The following is a 20,469-nucleotide window of genomic DNA, read 5'->3' as shown; positions in this document are numbered from 1 at the left end:
AGTGCTACTTTCGACCGAGTAAACAACTGAGAAGTAAACTTGTATTTCAAAGAAAAAGATCCCATTTTTAGTGCCCGTTTATGCACAGAAGCTTGCAGAATGACAAAAGCGAGCTCCTCTCGCTATTAAAGGTGTGTGCCTCGATGTATTTCCACAGGTGCCTTTAATTTCATGCCGCCTTCAAATGGCAGATACATTTTTATGAGGAGCGTTTTTATGGCAGAAATACACTCCAAGGCTTGCCATTGCCAGCCGAAGGGCGACCGCTAAATAAACTAAAAAACTTTTTCTATCATTTGGGGTTCCATGTCTGTACACTTCCGAATGGTGGTCACGCACCAACCCATTCGACTACGGCCACCCTGTACGACCCGCGCAAGTTACTCTCTACAAAATTGTTAAGATAACGAAAATTTGAAGTTGGCTCATCAAGTATTTGGAGCCATGCTTCTTCACTACTCCAACAGGGTTAAGAGGCATCAAACATCTTCAATTATATCTGCGGAAACCGGACTTATAAGTATTATAGAAATCGTTGTTAGTGAACTATGCCTCCCTTAACATTCACAGAGGGCAATCACAACAGGCCTTCAAGAACTTATTGTCTGTATGTATACCAAAGAATTTATATGCATGCATACATACATACGTAAACAATTAAATACATACAAGCATATCATTTATGACCTCAGTGTAAAAAATTAAAATTTACACCTTACAGACATACCTAGTATTATAAACGCAGATAATTAATAATTTATAAATAGCGTGTGAATAAATAAATAAATAAATAATTAGAATCCACAAATTTGCGAATTGAATTTGTTTCAGTGCACTTCAGTTGGCTATTTGGCAAGCCGGTTAAACGAACCGTAATGGAAAATGAATGAAAACAGCAAATAATTGGAAATGCTTGGGCAATGCGGATGCTGCTTTACCAAGGTAGGTATTTTTGATTACTGTACCATAATATGTGGAATTAGATCTATGCATTTACACATACACATGTATATTTATCGGTAGGCGTCACCCAGAAATAGTGAGAAAAAGTACACTTTAAAGAGGAAATGGCATGAAATCTCACTGCCGCAGCGGTATTTTTGAAGCGAGAGAAAAACATTAAAAAAATTGCAAAGCGCAAAATTTCAAACAAACGGAAATTGAACATCAGAAACCGGAATAGCTGATGCGGAATAGGGGCAGACGGAATACCTCTCGGCAGCATCTGTCTTGCTGTTGCCACAGATCACCGAATTTGCTCGCGTCTACTTCGATTCTGTGTAATTAAGTTAATGCAATCGAATTCCGAATATGTGACAGCAAAATAAAAAAGTAGTCATACCTGTAATAAATTTGAAGCATAGAGATGAGTAAATATGTTAAGGATTAAATGCAGCCACATATATGGAGATACATACATACATACGTGGTAAAAAATGCTTACCAATCAACAACATGCACCCATAATAAGTTTTCTTCGGTGGCTTTTTTTTTGGCACTAGAGCAGGATTTGCTAATAATAACTTTGATAAAAACAGCCACTCAAGGAACTCTTTGACTGCTGCCGGCGCATACCATGAATTTCATTATCATTATCAAAGGCAATGCGAAGTTGCAATATTGCACATTTTTAGCTGCCAAAATAGCAAGCACAAGCACCAGAAAAATTTCGATAAAGCGAGGTGGAAGCCTACAAATATTAGCAAAATAGACCAGCTCTAGTCGACTATTAGATGTGCAAGGACTCTTAAAAGGCAAGGCAAAGGTGGCAACTGCTTAAATATATGCGAAGTGTTCTTTGATTATTGCAAATTAGTGTTGCCATAGAGAATTATATTTTCAAATAAAATATCTTCGGGTACCAAAATGGTTTATATGAACCTAACACATGGGCTGAAAAGTCTCGGACCTGACGAAGAGAACAACGCAATTAATCCAGCGCCGCTAAAAAACATTTTAATACCAATTTTGCAGAACGATTTATCTTTTGATTCAAAACACGAAATTGTTTTTGATCTATTGTTTTGAAAATAACAAAAGTAGCGTCACTCTTAACACAATAACTCACGAACTACAAACTAATTAATGTCATGAAATTTTAACAGTTGTGTTTTTAAGGTTAATACTAACTGAAAAAGAGGTGAATGCAGTAAAACAAGGGTCATCTATGTGTTAGACGCGGGACTTCTCAGCCCATATGTTACGTATTATCAAAAGCGTACTAGAAAAATGGGATGTATATAGGTGCACTCGATTTGCACGCTAAATACGTTCTTGGATAAAATCGTGCAAAACGAAACCGTATAAAACAAGACACAGAGTTTATACAAAGTAAACCGATATGTTCAATAAACCTTAAAATCGATCTAAAGAAGCCAAAGAAAAGTCGAAGATATTTTCATTACAATCGTATAAAATGAGAAAAGGATTGATAGAGCGCTTGTATTCTTTTTTTAGTTTCCAACCCACCCTCAGGTAAGGTTAAGTTACACTGGTCCATAACGATACCTGACCTGAGTCCTTTTTTATTTATTTATTTTTTTATTTTTAGCGGAATCATACATTACTCGTCTAAGCTCCAGTTCAAAGATATGAGATTCTAGTCTTTTAAAACTTAGAGCACCCAGATGGCATAGTCTAGTTTTCGAAAAAGCCGGATAGTAGAATAGACGTCACTACAGGTTTTCTCTTGTACCCGGCTCATTACATTTCCATTCTTTCCTTGCACTATCCTTATCGAAATCGAAACTACAGGTCCTTTTTTATTATTGACCTCTATCCAAATAACTCGAGCTTTTTCTATTGCTTCTGTTAAATTATCTCGATGATATGAGAAAAATTTTGCGCTTACAGTAGTTCCCCTGGCTCCACTTTTCCGAATAGAAGCTTGCATTTGCTTCATTGTGCTAACAGCCGCCTCATTCATTTCATATTATTTTGCTATAGATGTTGCGACTTGTCCACATTTTAGTTTGTCCAAAATTAAAATTTTTGTTTAAAATAGTTTTTCTTTCCTTGGGTTTTCTTTTTGTTGACCTTATAGGGCTCTAATAAAGTTGAAGCACTATTACGAAATAAAATTTTAAAACTAAAAGCTGCCTTTTTTACCTGTTATTGGAATTCAATCAGAAGAAGTGACTTTGAAGTTTCTTCTCATTCTTTTTCTTCGACGTTTTGAAAAGTCTGCGTTTTGGTAATTTTGAAGCCTTTAAAAGAGTAATCCATCAATATGATCCTAATAAATGGCATGACGCTAGACTATCAGAACAAGACCAAAAACAAATGTTTCGTTGTAATTTAAAAACCGTGTTAAAGCGAAGTCGTGTAATTGGAGTACCATGCAAACCGAGAACTGGTGTGTAAGATTGTGTTCAGGAAAATGATGGACAACCAAAAATACCATCGTATAGATAAACCGCACTTTGTGAAATTCAATCGCGAAAAAATCAAGCAGGCACATAAATAGCTGTGGTATTGCTCAAGTCAAACAATCATCAAAATAGGCTCAATGTGATGCAACTACGAGGGGTGCCTTTTATATTTCGGGATTTGGCAACCCTAGTGTTGCAATCTGGCAAATGACAGCTGTATCGCAAAGTTTGACATTTTTTGGCTTTTACGTACTCAGAACCTTTTGAAATACCAGCGCTATTTGTGTTATTTACAGTAACTTAAAAGATTCATCTCGGTCCAAAAATGGAATTAAATCGTGAACATTTTCGTACGATTATTTTTTACAACTTTCGATGTGGATTAACTCAGCAACATTGCATGGATGAACTTAATTCATGTTTTGGCGATGAAGCTCCATCAAGGATCAGTGTTTATCGATGGTATGGCGAATTCAATCGTTGTCGTAGTTCACTCCAAGACGAATTTCGTGAAGGTCGTCCAAAATCAGTTGTTGTTCCGAAAACCATTGATGCTGTGCGCGAACTGATATTGCAAGATCGCCATGTTACCTATCGTGAGATTGAGACAATCTTAGGCATTAGTGGGACCAGCATATGTATATTCAATATAGCATAAACATTTTTCAATCGCTTAAAAAAAGGCTCGTGTCGATTGGTCGAAGGAAATGCTCAAAAAATACGATCGCGGGGCTTCGAAACACGTCTATGACATCGTGACAGGTGATGAATCATGGATTTACGCGTATGAGCCCGAAAGTAAACAGCAGTCGACTGTATGGGTGTTTCAAGATGAGCCAAATCCAACAAAAGTTGTTCGCGCACGAAGCACTTCCAAGCAAATGGTCGCCTGTTTTTTTCGGAAAAACTGGACATGTCGCAACCGTACCACTAGAACAACGCAGAACAGTAAATTCTGAGTGGTACACAACCATTTGTTTGCCAGTTGTCTTCCAAGAAATTAGGAAAACCAATCGCCAAAGACGGATCACTCTTCACCAGAACAATGCGAGCTCTCACACATCGGCTCAAACAACTGCATTTTTGAGCACCCAAAACATCGAATTAATGGGTCATCCGCCGTATAGTCCTGACTTGGCACCGAATGACTTAATTTTATTCCCGTACGTAAAAAACAAACTGAGAAGTCAACGATTTTCGACACCTGAAGAAGCGGTTGCGGCATTCAGAATGCATGTTTTGGAGGTACCTCATTCAGAGTGGCAAAAGTGCTTCGACAATTGGTTCAAACGCATACAAAAGTGTATAGATCTTCATGGAGAATATTTTGAAAAACAATAAAGTGATTTTCGATGATTAAAATTTGTAGAATGTACATGACATATGAATTGAGAAATTTAAGCAACTTAAACTACATCTGCTAAGCTCTGCTAAAACTAGTTTTCGGCTAGGAAAGCACGAAAGGAATGAAAATATTTATTACAAAATGAAAACTACTTAACGAATGCGAAATGCCAAACTGGTATCAAAAATTCAAATACGGCAATCCTACTGTACCTCTAAATATGCAATGAATCGTGCATACCTATGTGTGCAAATATCTCCCTAAATACACACATACACATATTTGCGTACGGCGATAAGGATATGTGTGGCTGCATGTTCATTCACGTCGGATCGTTAAAGTCGTTTTCATCGGCAGTATCATGTTCGTTGTTGTAATTAAAATAGTTTGCAAACAGTTTCGCAACACGATAGCAAAAGTATTTCTCGTCCCACGTCTTCTACGTTGCCATTGCGTTCCACTATGCATCCACTTTGAAACATTCGCTTTCTACTACAATGGAATTTAGAGTCGCTTTGCCCACCTGCCTTGCCTTAACATCCCTTGTAGCCACATGCCTTTAAATCGAGTAGTATCTGAGCGATTCGCAATGTTTTTGCCTTTAAACATAATCGCACATAAATGATACCTTCAGTTTTTCCAAAACAGTAAAAAAGTTGTACAGAAACCAAAATACTTTCATTTTATTAATAAAGAGGAAAATCTCAGGTGTGAGTTTCACCACTCTTAACCCACAGCCGAAACATTATCACATAAAGATATACAGTTTTGCTTGATTATTTTCGGAAGTAATACCGCCACGGATGTGCAGTATAGTGAACGTAGCCTTAAAGTGCTCGCTTTCCATATTTCGATACTTTCTATTTCACAAGACAAACAGTTTTTTCAATGATAAAATTAATAAATTTACTTTTCGTGTGGTCATTTAAAAGGTGAACAAGAAAAATCCCAAAGAGCTACAAATTATAAAGGGTTTTCTAAAAACAGGTGTTATTTTGAATAGCCCGCTATTTCGGTAGATGTCACTTTTGAAGCTGTCATTTTTCGATATTTGATAAGTAGAAACTACACCATTATTAAAAATGGAACGATACACACTTAAACAACGCATTGAAATTCATTCACTATAAAAATGGTGAAAATTTAGTATAGACGGTTCGCAAAACTCGAACATTTTTGGGTCGGACCGCAATACAGAAATTGGTGAAAAAATTCGAGCTGTTGGGACAAATTAGTTGTGAAGAATAAAATCCGTGCACGTCGCTCAAGAACAGCCGAAAATATTGCTGTTGTAGCCGAAAATGTTGAATAAAACCCAGGTTTGTCCATTCCTTGTCGTTCTTTGGAATTCGGCATTCCAAGGCTTATAGAGCCCAGTTAACACAAAAACAACATCGTGTCTTTGCTGAATGGGTCGTTGAAATACATGAAAATGATCCGGAATTCCATCGAAAAATCATCCTGAGTGATGAGGCCTATTTCCACCTCGGTGGCTTCGTCAAGAAGCAAAATTTTCGGATCTGGGACTCAGGCAATCCAAGAGTTATTGTTGAAAAGCCTCTCTATTTTCAACGTGTGACTGTTTGGTGCAGTTTATGGTCCGGCGGAGTCCTTGGACCTTACTTTTTCGAAAATGAAACTGGAGCAACAGTTACGGTTAATGGATTGCGCTATCGAGAGATGATTAACGATTTTTTATGGCCGGAATTGCATGGTATTGATCTAGACAGGCTTTGTTTTCAACAAGTCGGCGCTTCGTGCAACACAAGCAACGAAACCATTGACCCTTTATTAAAATAAAACCTCTTATTGGAAAATGCTTTATTTCGAAAAGTTTAAAATGTGCATGCTTTGCTATATTTTTCTTTGAATGCTATTTATGAGTGCGCCTTTTGCTATTTTTCCAAGCAAATTGAAATTACAATCAAAGTGGAGGGTGTCGGTGTGATTTGAGGCAAGAAAGGCATATTTAATTTTACATTTATTTAATAGGTATAATTGATTGTAAAAAAAATTTTCTCGTAACTTGGCGTTTACACGGCACACTTTCGCAAAGACAATAGCAATACATTCACATTTTTACTAATGCATTCGCAATGCTCTCACTGTCTGCGTCACTCTCTATGATTTTTTGAAGCCCGTAAATCTGGTAAATGATTTGCGTAACTAGCCAATTCGGCGACGATTAATTGTAATTGTATGAAACGGCGCTGACGGCGGTTGCTTAAAAGTGAATTATCTTTCACCTAAGTTCCACAAACAATTATTGGTATTTTCAATTGTATTCAGAGCATTGCCTAGTGTAAACTCCCTTTGGAGAAGTAAAGTGATGAAGGGCAGTTTCCAAAACGAAGTAATTTAATCTTAATTTTAGGGTGCGTATTTGTAAATGAGTAAGAGTGATATGGATGTAAGTATTTGAACAAAGTAATGGTTTACCTTTTTACCGTCTAGTTCGTGTGTACCTTGTGTTAGAACCTTGTCTACGCTGTTTGGATCACTGAATGTTATGAAGCCGAAACCCCTGTAAATGCAAAAGAAATATACAGTTAACTTCGAGTAATTATTTTTATGTTAAGGTATTTCTCAAAACTTATCATTTTAACAAATTTGACAATTTGTAGCTGAATTAAGTTTAACAATAAAAAAAAATAACCAACTTATCGAAAAGCAAACTGGTAGAGTTCTATTAAATGTGCATTTCACTTCAGCCAGAAAATAGGGCTCAATAATATTTTATATATATTACTATATATATAATATTCTTGGTTAAATATTATATTTAGGTACTGTTTTCCTGGAGATCATATGTTTATTCTGATTTGTCTCATTTAGAAGAATCAGTTTTGCCTAAACAATAAACTTTCCTGTAGAGAGAAAGAGACATTTCCATACCTTATAATCCCGAGAATCTTTGCATGAAACATCAAATTACCCAAAAAGTTTTTTCTAATAGCGGTGGATCCTTGGCAGGCAATGGCAAGCCTTCGAATCGATTTCTGCCATTGAAAAGCTTTCCATAAAAAACTATCGGAAGGCATAAAAGACATAAACTGTGGGAACAACACCAAAGCGCTCGCCACAAAGAAGAGATCTACCAAACACCTAACAGCACCTATACGATCTTCAGCGGACAATACTAGCTGTCCAAAATCAATAAGTGTATCAAAGGAAACATTTTTACCACTGTCGAATGCAAAAATTGGCCTTAGAGAACTCAGCAAAAAGATTAGCGGTATCAGCAGCATGCCGAATTTACAAAATTCTAAAACGCTGCCTTCTTCGAAGCTTAGAACGATGTTTCTGTGCAAAAATTTATCCAATCAGACGAATTTCTTATCAAGCTATTTATACAGAGCAAAGAAAGCCTGATTTTTATTGCCACATCCTCGTTACCAACTTGTTTAACGGTTATTTACAGCATGAATATATCCAGTCTGTGCGATTTAAGAACCTTATTAGGTTTTTGACGTCCAAGCCAGACAGTTGGTTAAGGCTCTCGAAAACATCTTTCTGTCCGTCCATAAGGCAGGGTATTCACAGGGGAAATAGAAGATTGTTTAATTTTTCTCCGGTCGTTTACAACTGTGACAGTATATGTTGTGAGGGATGCCCATTTTTGCTGCTTGTCCTCCGATAAACCAAAAACCAGTTATGACTGCCGTTGGTCTCCAGGCGTCCCGTCGTTTCACGTTTAACAATGTTGACGATTGTTTGAGGTTGTAGGTTGGCCATAACGTTTTGCTAATTTTGCATTTCGTCTGGTCTCTCCATCTACAATCCGCAAATTCGGAGGTATTTTTGGGAAATTATATTCTTGACTGCACCTGGTGTCACCCGGTGTGAATACCGATTCTGCAAGAGCGTTATTCATGGCAGATCCCCCTCTTGCCAGTTCATATGCTTGGGAGCCAAATTAAGGTAACTTTATGGTTTTCACTCAAGGTGGTGAGGATATTTCTACTTTGTTCCATCACTTTAGTGGTTGTTGTAGCCGAACCCAGTGTCGGAATTTCAATTGCCTTAAAAATAGAAATCTGCGATTAGTAGGCTTCCCCATTTGCTAGTTGTTCCGCCTGGAAGACACTACTGGTATAAGGGAGACGCACAGATTTCTCAATTTTAAATCTGTGAGGATATATACCAGCTCCAACATCGCAGTCCATTTTACTGCCATCTGTATAGACTGCAGTGTCAAAGTTGTTTAGAGAGAATCCCTTATTCCAGTCTTCCTTAGAGTGGCAAAATTCCTATTGAATGTTACCGTCGGGGCGATGTAGTCAGTCCTCACCGAGGTTAACTGAGTCTGTCGCAATAATAGACTGGCATGACCATACGTTTTTTCTTTACAGCGACCCGCTTCATTTAACCTAAACGCACTCATGGTTGCCGTCTTCTTAATACGTAGGTCTATTGGAATAACGTGTGTCAGTGCTTTGATAGGCTCTCTGAGACATGATCTGCTTGCACCGACCGTTATTGCACAGGCTGATCTTTCTATTCCGCCGAGTAATTTGGTATTGTACTCTCTTCCTAGAGCTTTGCACCAAACTTCCGAACCATGCGATAAAATAGGTCGTATAACCGCCTTATACGGACATAACGTATGCTTAGGTTAAAACCCCCATCTTCCTCAGTTCGTCCTTCTTCGTCTTGTCCATTTGTCCGACTGTATGCTAAGTGCATTTGTCCCTTTTTCCTGCCTTTTCTGTTTGCTGTATATCCTGTTCATTTGTATATATATTCCCGTCATTTTGTCCGTTTGTTTGGTTTTTTTCCGTCATCCGAGTTTTTATTTTTTAATTTAAACATTTCATCTGGTTCATACGGCCACCTACCCCGGTGATCAAAGAGGATAAAGGGGAAATATCCGGTCGACCATGGCAGCGGCCCATACCAATGCAGGCCACCGTTACAACCCGAGGCGGCCTGATATCAGGAGGGCTCCGTTTGAAGACAGCCTTATTTAGTACCCCGGCTGCCAAACCCACCCCATAGCCACGGGTCTCATCACACATTGGGTTGAGAGAGTTTTTTTTTTTAACGAAGTTTACGTCATCGACCTGTGTGATTCGCTGAAGATATTTGCTCTCCTACCACCTATCTGAGAGGTGTTCCCCTATCCACCACATGAACACGCGCTCTCTAGGGATTCCAGGTATTTTATATTGCTTTTTTGTTAATTTGGCAATTCTATCCCTACAATAGACCTTATAGATATTGGAGTCAAAGTAATCCTCGCGGAAAACGTGTTCATTCAACCACGCCTTGGAAGTGGGGCGTTTGGTGGACACACCTTCATTTAATAAAGACGCTATCCTGATTGCCTGCGGCGCCAATGCGAGACATACCATTTGGGGAAGCAGCGACATAAATGATCGAGATGCAATAATGAAGTTAGATTTCACTATTAGCCGTAATCTCCTTATTTGTAACAAGGGCAATAGAACACTTGTAAAAAGGGAGGATGGGGAGTGGGCTGAATCTGTGAGAGAATCTTTAACTATCCTGGTAAAAAATCACTTTCCGGAAAATTTTATTAGCCCACGAGACATTGTCGACACGAGGGCTACTTGATGTTTCCCTGGAATCTATTCTATCAGTTGACAGAATCACGTGAACAATTAATAGTTTTTCTCCTTTTAAATCTCCTGGTTCTGACGATATCTTGCCTGTGATGCTTCAGAAAATAAATACCCCGGTGGTTCCTGTCCTGCAAGAAATCTACTTGGCGTGTATCACTCTTGATCACGTCCCCGCCAACTGGAAGAAAACGAGGGTTGTTTTCATACCCAAGGCAGGGAGGAGGTGTCACGACTCGGCCAAGGACCTTAGGCCTATAAGTCTTACCTCATTTATCCTAAAAGTGTTTAGTATATTGATTGATTATCATATCCGAGAGCACTTCGAATCCACATTATCTCCAGCGCAACACGCTTACCTGAAAGGGATATCCACGGAATCAGCCTTACACGAGGTCGTAGGAACTGTGGGAAAATCTCTGGAAGGCAAACAATTCACTTTGGCGGCCTTCATAGATATATAGGGTGGAGTCAATTGTCACTGTCTTAGATAGACTAGAGGTGGAAAGACCTATCTGTGTCTGGATCTTGTCCCTGCTTGGCTGTAGGGAAGTTAATGCAGTCGCACGAGCGGCGTTCACAGGGGGACGCCGCAGGGTGGTGTCCTTTCGCCCCTACTTTGGGTAGTTGCTATTGACGAAGTTCTGATAACGCTAAATGCTTGGTCCTGATGGTATCGGGACCGTTGCTCTCAGTCATGGCTGAGATTTTGGTAAGGTCACTAGCTGTGCTCAGTCGCTGGGCTGCTACTTGCGGCCACCGAGTCAACTCTGACAAAACGGAGCTGGTGTTATTTACCAGAAAATATAAGCCTCCACCAATTCGACTTCCCTAATTAAACAACCACGTTCTCCCAAATAGTTTTACAAGCTGAGACTTGCTTCTAATACCAAACGTGTTTTGCACATAGATTTTGAGGCGGTTACGTTCTTCACCTATCCCGATTGATTGCCATTAGGCATCAGTCGCAGCACGTCTTTTTGGGAGGAAACTGAACGGGCGAACGTTCCACTTTACGTTCTCAATTAATTACTTTTCAAGTACGCGAATGAGTTCTGTGGGCCGCCGCTACATAAATAATCTCAGAGATAAGTCCTATCTTGATCTTTACAAATACGAAATAATTATATTCCTAGTATGTAAAGTTTTGTTTCCACAAGAATAGAAGTGATACCAAAAAAGTATATTGTTTCTGGGACAAGCCAATTTTTTGAGATATGCTCTGCATTGGCCATTTAAGTACTTAACGAATAGCACAGACGCTGCGATCAAGAGAGCTGTATGTAAGTGTCATCGCGAGTTGAAGAGGAAGAGCATTACCCACAGTTACACACTGTACTTTTTGATTTTCGGAATAATTATGTGATACAAGCATGCAAAAACTAAACCATTCAAAGGATATTTTTAGGATGCAAACTCTTTGGAACTTATTCAGCATTTTTAGCCCATCCAATCCATCATAAACATCTCCCGATAACTTCGTTGCAACGTGCAACTGGTGCGCGACGCTAGAACCACCAATCTTGCTTAGAAGCAGACGAATTCCAACTCTCTATCACCATTAAATATCATACAAAGCGGCGCTTCACACATAAAGTGGGTCGTTGAAGGTCTAATTCACATAAATTATTGTAGAAACACACAACCGTCATATCCTTGATGAATTGTAATAATTTAACTTTGAGTTGCCACCATTAACAACAATCGTACCCAAACTGACTGATTGACTTAAGCATCGCTGAGCAAGTGTAGCGAGTTGAAGTGCCGTTCGTCAATGTCGCCTATTTCATTACTTGCCTTTAACCAAGTTCTCATTGGTTTGCTCTTTTTTGTTGTTGTCGTCCTTTTGTCTGAGACACTTTGAACCCCATTCCATTTGTGGCAGTTTGTATGCTCCCACAGCTACTTCTTCCGATGCTGTACGCACATTGATAAGACTGCAATTGTTAAAAGGATAATAAATACTCATTTCCTTCCACTTATAATGACAACGTCAGCAGCAACGTTGGCGATATTATACATTTCTTTTGTGGAAATGTATTAAGCTACTTCATTATTGCATCATCTTCTTATTTTTATTACTCTCAAATTGTTTGAAAGAATTTTTATCATTGAATATTTTCTTAGCAGGAATGTTCTGAATTTTAAAAACTGCTTTAATTAAAATTCAATCAACTAACTCACTATACTTTTAGAAACATTTAAATTCAGCTAAAATAACATAACTAACTACATACATATTTTGCTGTTGTACGTAAGTGGTTTCTTCGGAATTTTAATACCACAGATGCAACTGTGGAGGGCTGGTTGCCTTTGGTTGTCTGGTCGAATGCTTGGTTGGTTGGCTCCTGTGTGCTTCATTTTCTTAATGACACTCTCAGAAATACACTCTCTCAAACACTCACACACACATACACTTCCACTTACATGTGTGTGTGTGCATACGCTGGTAATCGTGTTTGCAAAAATTCTCAAAATGACAAAAATTCTTTTATAACACCAACAACAATATAATTCAGCAGTGATGGGATGGTGGTTTGCCACGAGCATCAGCCACCAAGCAGCATGCCTCTTGGTCAAAAAGGTGCCGTCAAACAACCATACACAATGTGCAAATACACACTACACAAATATTACATTGTGCATACTCGTATGTATGTGTGTTGTGCAACTCCTTTGGGTATGGCTTGTATCAGAATATCCTGACGCACAGATATTCACCGCACATTCACTTGCTCGAGCATGCAACAACATATCCACTTAAATGCTGCATGCCTCGACGCCAACATGTAACAAACAACAATCAAAGTAATGCTGCTAAAAGCAGCCACAATAGGCGGAAGCCAAGAGCCAAAGCTGCCAGTAGTAGCGTCTCCTACATTTTTACTTAACTTTCCTTTGCATTGTTTTACTCTGACTGTTGTTGCTTTTATTGCTCTTGTTGTGATAAACTTATTCTTGTTAAATATTTAATTAAAACGCTTATTATCTCGCACTGCATTTTAATGAGTCTCTCTGCTCGCCAGCAACAGCCAATTCTCTCTCCATTCAAACTTTTCGCATCTCTACTACAAGGTTGCCAAAGGAATATTTCGCAAAGAATCAACTAATAATATTATTTATGCGGAGAGATCGGCGGGGTTTTCTATTAGCCACATTTTGCAAACAGCGGTACAACAAATCGACGGAAGGTGCACAGATAAGTCGTATTTATAATGTTTTCTCTCAAAGAGCCCAACTAAGATGTTCTACGTTTTCATAGCCCAAACTTTTACTCTTCTTCTTTATTTGCCAATTCGATTCCAAATATAGGCGATCACACAATTTATGCAATATACAATATATTACAATTAAATATCGAATTACAAAAATAGTTTACGTTTAATATAAATTTGTTATAATTTTATGATAAAAGTCTCGATTTCTCGCTGTCTCCAATACTCGTAAAGTTCCTACATTGCCCATTCCAGTCCAATGTCTTATATTTCTCAGCCAGGATAGTTGTTTTCTGCCTATGGCTCGTTTGCCTTCTATTTTTCCTTGCAGGATTAGTTGAAGTACATGATATTTGTCGTTTCTACATAATATGATCCAAATACGCAGCTTTTCTTCTTTTTCTGGTGGTTAGCAATTGTCGATCATGCTGAATTTTACGCAATACTTCAGCATTTGTTACTCCATCTGTCCAGGGTATTCTTAGAATTCTTCTATATATCCACATTTCAAATGCTTCTATTTTATTCATTTCAGTGGTCTTAATGGTCCACAATATAATAATTATAAAACAGGACATAATTCAGTCCAATCCTGCAGTTGTGGGATTTTAAAACTGCTGTGTTGATTACTACATACGTCCAAAATCCATTACATTCAGAAACTAATAATATTTTAGCTACAGAGTTAGCTTACGTTACTGCAGTAAGATTGTAGATTATGTATTATGGTTCCAGAACTATTCAGTTCTTCTCCAAACTAAAGATATAATATGAGACGAGTATTCTTATTTAAAACTTGTGTTTACAAAAATAAATACACTGCATCATTATCCAAAATTTATTGAAAATCGAAAAGAGAAGGTCTGCCAGCAGCCGCAATTTACGTAAAAAAAAACGGTGCAATCTGGAGTTCTTATAAATTAAATGATCGTAACCAAAGTATCAATAGAGCAGCTGACCAGAAAACTTGGATTTGAACAGATCAAAGTGAGAATATATGGCAACTCTTAGCGTTTGCTTTTTTACATACTACGTTGCCACAAAACATGAGTACGCCTTCGTTGAGCGTTTGCCTTACTTACTTTGTAGCCTGCTGCTTACTCTTGATATCTTCTTTGAATTTTTTCATCATATACACTTTGTTGCTGCCCTGCGCCGTCGAGCTCGAAGCACGGTACCCAAAGCATGGCTGTGATCTGCTTATGGTAGCGGCTTTCATGCCGCCCTTGCTAACCCCATCCACTTGGCATTGCCAGCATAATATGGATATCAGCGGGTGATACCCGCCCACCTCTGCAACCGCAATGTGAGTATCTCATTTATGTAGGTAAGTTGTGTGTGTATGTATGTTAATGTGGAATATACATACAAATGCACGTGCCACATTAATATGTATCTATTCACGTCTAGTACTCGCAGATGTGATATGCTGGTTTGCTGTATTCGTTCCCCTTGCTTACTGCTCGTTCCTCTCCTTCGTCTGGTATACATCCATTTTGCTGCCACTAATGTGCCCCAAACACTTCAGTTTAGCCAGAGCTTACCATCTTTCCATGCCCCCGCACTTCGTCAACTTTCAACCAACAACCAGACCAGCGTAATTAACGACGATTCTATTGCAATTGTGGCAATTGTTTTTGGCTTTGATTCCCAGTGCTGCAGCCACTTTTGCTGTTACTGCCACTTCTTGCTCTACTCACGGTTTTATCCCCCTGCCAAGCCCTCTACTTTTGTTGGTAGCAGTTTTCCAACTTTTTGTTATTGCTATTGTTTTATATATGTCCATACTATAAGTAGTTATTTGTGTTCTGCTGCGCTTGCATATTCTCCTCCTACTGCATGGTCTGTTGCAAATAGCGGAGTATATTTGTACTTTCTACTTGCATAATGTTTATTTGTAGTTCGTGGTGTTGCAAAATGGTTTTGCTGTTGTTGCACTTTTATTATTTTCATTTTTAGCTATTGTTATAATTGTTGTTGTGGTCCTTATTATTTTGCCACGCTTATGAATATGCATAAGTACATACATACATATTGATTTATATGGCGATGCTCGTTTGATGCCGAGGACTTCTCCAGCTCACTGTTCCTTCAAATCATTACAACATTTTTATTTGCATTTTATCCTTCTTTAATTCACTGCCAATAGCTTTTGCGTGAATGGTGGTTGAAGTTTCTCCGCTTTCACTGTTCCCTATTCCAAGTGCTAGCATAAATGCAACTATCGTTTTGGAATATATGTATATGTAAGATCCTCTAACTCCTAGTTGGAGCATAAGGACATGGTCTCGATGACAGCGAATTTTACTCGCGCGAATTCGCTAACTTTGCTCATTTTTTGTAATGCACGCATTTTGCATGGTGCGGTCGATGTAAATTAATTTTTATTCGCTCGAATGTAGCGATATGAACCATTTATTTTGAAGGTAATATTAGTCGATAAACAACCTTTAATACTATTTTTAGTTTAACCATTTATTACTGAACGAATGAAAGAACTTACATTCTCAAAAGAAGAAACAAAACTTGTGGCTCAAGATATACGAGGAGTGCCTTTTATATGTCGGGATTAGAGAACAAAAACAAATTTTAATTATCGAAAATCACTTTATTGTTTTTCAAACTATTCTCCATGAAGATCTATACACTTTTGCATGCGTTTGAACCAATTGTCGAAGCACATTTTCCACTCTGAATGAGGTACCTCCAAAACATGCATTCTGAATGCCGCAGCCGCTTCTTCAGGTGTCGAAAAACGTTGACCTCTCAGTTTGTTTTTTACGTACGGGAATAAAAAGAAGTCATTCGGTGCCAAGTCAGGACTATACGGCGGATGACCCATTAATTCGATGTTTTGGGTGCTCAAAAATGCGGTTGTTTGAGCCGATGTGTGAGAGCTCGCATTGTCCTGGTGAAGAGTGATCCGTCTTTGGCGATTGGTTTTCCTAATTTCTTGGAAGACAACTGGCAAACAAATGGTTGTGTACCACTCAGAATTTACTGTTCTGCGTTGTTCTAGTGGTACGGTTGCGACATGTCCAGTTTTTCCGAAAAACAGGCGACCATTTGCTTGGAAGTGCTTCGTGCGCAAACAACTTTTGTTGGATTTGGCTCATCTTGAAACACCCATACAGTCGACTGCTGTTTAATTTCGGGCTCATACGCGTAAATCCATGATTCATCACCTGTCACGATGTCATAGACGTGTTTCGAAGCCCCGCGATCGTATTTTTTGAGCATTTCCTTTGACCAATCGGTACGAGCCTTTTTTTTTTGAGCGATTGACAAATTGTGTGGGATCCAACGCGAACAAATTTTTTTGACAGTGAAATGTTTATGCAATATTGAATATATGCTGGTCCCACTAATGCCTAATATTGTCTCAATCTCACGATAGGTCACATGACGATCTTGCAATATGAGTTCGCGCACAGCATCAATGGTTTTCGGAACAACAACTGCTTTTGGACGACCTTCACGAAATTCGTCTTGGAGTGAACTACGACCACGATTGCATTCACCATACCATCGATAAACACTGATCCTTGATGGAGCTTCATCGCCAAAAAATGAATTAAGTTCATCCATGCAATGTTGCTGAGTTAATCCACGTCGAAAGTTGTAAAAAATAATCGTACGAAAATGTTCACGATTTAATTCCATTTTTGGACCGAGATGAATCTTTTAAGTTACTGTAAACAACACAAATAGCGCTGGTATTTCAAAAGGTTCTGAGTACGTAAAAGCCAAAAATGTCAAACCTTGCGATACAGCTGCCAGTGGCCAGATTACAACACCAGGGTTGCCAAATCCCGACATATACAAGGCACCCCTCGTACAAGTAGACCAATAGCTAAATTAAAATCGATACTATTGGAAGACACTACAGGTATTAAGAACGAAATGTGGTGCGTTATACAATGATCTATTAGCTAAAATCTGACTTTTTCTACAGAAAATTTTCTTAGGAATTTTGAGGCCGGGAATTAAGTCGATACTGTATTAAACGACTTCTCTAAGGCATTTGATAGGATCTCACAAAAAGTATTGGTCTCTAATAAGCTCATTCAGGTTTTCATTCCAAGTTCGTTGATTGGATAAGCTCTTACCCTCGTGATAGATACTGCGCTGCTTCACTTGCAAATATGTTTTACCATTTATTTCATGTGAACTCTGGAATCCCGCTTTTGTTTATCACTTTCAATAAGGATATAGGTTCCTGTTTATTAACCTCAAGTTTCGAATTTATTATTTATTATTACAATTTAATATATTTATTTATTATTTTAACAAAATTATATTGTGTTTTAAATTTTTTTTTGAGGATTCCCTTCCATTCATATATTGACTGGAAATTGTCTAAGTAGGAGAGAAACCGTCCCAGATTGAATTTTAAAAAATGTTATATGATTTATGTATTAAAATATTTTGCAACCTTTTCACATCAAGGTTCCTAACAGAATAGAGCGCGTGCGAAAGCTTTCATTAAATTTGGTTCACAAGAAGTCTTTAGAATTGGAAACAAATCGTATCTTGCTCATTTACATTTAATATGCTTAGTCTGGTTGTTGATTGCTCTGGTATCTTTTACAGAATTCCTCTCAATATTGGGCTAAGAAGTTGGTGACAAACAGACTTAATGTATTTCCATACTTCTAAGTCAATATACGCCATGAAATCAACAATTTGTTGTGCCATTACATGATAAATGAATTTAGTCATATCGTGGAAGTCGATATTTCGCTTCCAGGAGTGGTTTTGCAAGTATAATTTTAAAACTTTTAGAGAGAGATTTACCGTCAAGTACTTTCATTTACCGACAATGCGACCAAAAGGAGCATTCCATGGTTCGTACGGGACAGATCGTACGAATTTTTACAGTCTACCAGCTTAATTATAGACAAACCATAACTTTTTAAAACGAGTTATTTAGTGCACTAATACTGTGTGGTAGTTTTCTAAACGAAACCTATAAACGTGCTTTAAAATATTCGCATATCTTTGCAAAATCAAAAAAAAATTATATGTTCGTACGGGACAGCTCCAGTCTACCACTACTCTGAGTTATATTGAATTAAGTGAAATTTCAGCGAAACTAATAATATTAACAAGAAAACGAAAATGACATTTGATTGTGATTGTATTAGAGTTTATTAACACAACACAAACATTTAAAACATATTTAGTTTAAATGACTTATAGTGTAAAAATGAAAATGTTCGTACGGGACAAATTGTGTTCGTACGGGACGCGTACGAAATTCAGCTCTTAAATTTTGATTTTAACGTTCTCTAAAGGGAAAATTTGATGCTGTTGTTATCTTGAGCATGGCTTTTACATGTAACTTCGCGCCCATTTGCTAATATTTCGTGAAATTTGGATATTCCGGGTATAGGCTTGGACGATTCCCAGGGAGGAACAATCCGAATTTTGTCAGCTATTTCGGATGCAGAAATATAAAAAATGAATGTTGAAGGAACTAATGTGGCAGCAACTTTTGCGAAATCATTCGCGTTTTGGATTACAGTATTGCTTCCTTAGCTACGGGCTTTTTGATTAACAACTCTTTTTATATTGCCGTCTACAACTCCCCTACCATGGGTAGTGGCAAAATACTTCCATTCAAATTGTTTGCTATATCTTTCAGAGAGATATACCAATAACGAGAACATATAACGATTTTTGAATTCGGAAGAAGGACCATCACTCCATATAACTTCTTTAATTCTTTCGCCATAATCTGCTGCAAAAATTTTATCATACAAATATGCCACGAGGGCGAATATACTGTCTTTATCTTTTTGCTTTGTATCAGAGCATATCACAAAAGTTTTACATTGTACCATGAAAAATGAAGCAGCGGTAAAAAGAGTAACGCTTTCCCTGCTCCATAAAGCTGACTGCACCTCGTTTTGATATGCGTAAGAATAAGACATAGCAAAATCAATTTGAAGTATTCTTGCATGTTCATTATTTTTATCGCTTTGGAATGCTTGTGCTTGTACTCTTTTTATATATATGTATGTGATACATGACATATGGTAAGTCGGATATAAGGTTTTCGTGTAACTGTCCACAACTAATTTCTTCTGTCTTCAGTTTTACTCGTTGATCGTCTCCTTTTTTCCATTGCTTATAAATTATATTTTTTCCTGGGTCATAAGGTATTACTATTTTACTTCCATTTTTACATGTATCGCACACATTTCTCCAACAACTTGAATCAAGGGCCGTATCACAGAGAATGTTGCTCCAGTAGGAGCTATTGTAGCTTATTTTCAAACACTTCAATTTTAGAATAAAATTCTCGTGAATCATACATTTGCACTGTTCTGATGGTGTGTCTTTTAATAACAAAACATTTTTCGGTCGTAGTGCACAAGATCTAGAAAACTCTATTTTTATGTTCGGAAACTCTTCCTTAAATATATAAAAAGCTTCTTTTAAAAATAAGGTGAGGTAGTGCTTTTGTAATGTAAGTTTTTTACCGTTAGTCCAACAGACCATTGTGTCGTTCATGCCCGGGCATGTATAAACAATGTCTGGACGAAAGTAAAAATCTTTCACCATTTTGGTGGTTTCGTCATCGTTAATTGGTTAATTTATAGATTTATTCCTAACGCTATCAATACTAAGTCCAAGTTTTTTTGCCACGACCGCTACAACAGCCTTTTTTTAGTGGGTGAACTGGGTAGACTTCGCATACATTTCTGTGCAGCCTTAGCATACGTTTGCTTACATTTGTATGGAAAACATTCAGATTCGCAATCACCAACAATATTTGAACCAGCCTCCCTGGCTTGGGTTTGGATCAACTTTTTGGCTCTTTGGACTCTCTTTTTTTCTTTTTCGTACTTCTTCCTCTTCTGTATTTCTTCCTGGGTCATGGCTTCAGTTTTTCTTTTCCTCCACTGTTTCACTCTTTCTTTTTCGTTGTTTTTGAAATCTGGACCTTT

General features: G+C 37.9%; 1 long non-coding RNA gene across 1 annotated transcript in view; it reads right to left on the bottom strand.

Moving 5' to 3' along the window:
* The window catches only part of LOC129241639 (uncharacterized), a 69,417-nt gene that overhangs the window by 9,062 nt on the left and 39,886 nt on the right, over positions 1 to 20,469 (bottom strand). Inside the window, exon 2 of the long non-coding RNA XR_008582149.1 lies at positions 7,156 to 7,240. This is a non-coding gene — a long non-coding RNA (uncharacterized LOC129241639). The remainder of the gene's footprint in view (positions 1 to 7,155; positions 7,241 to 20,469) is intronic.

The sequence above is a fragment of the Anastrepha obliqua genome, chromosome 3 (assembly GCF_027943255.1).
Source record: "Anastrepha obliqua isolate idAnaObli1 chromosome 3, idAnaObli1_1.0, whole genome shotgun sequence".
Taxonomy (NCBI): domain Eukaryota; kingdom Metazoa; phylum Arthropoda; class Insecta; order Diptera; family Tephritidae; genus Anastrepha; species Anastrepha obliqua.
The sequence above is the reverse complement of the archived record's forward strand: the minus strand, read 5'-3'. Positions and strand labels throughout refer to the sequence as shown.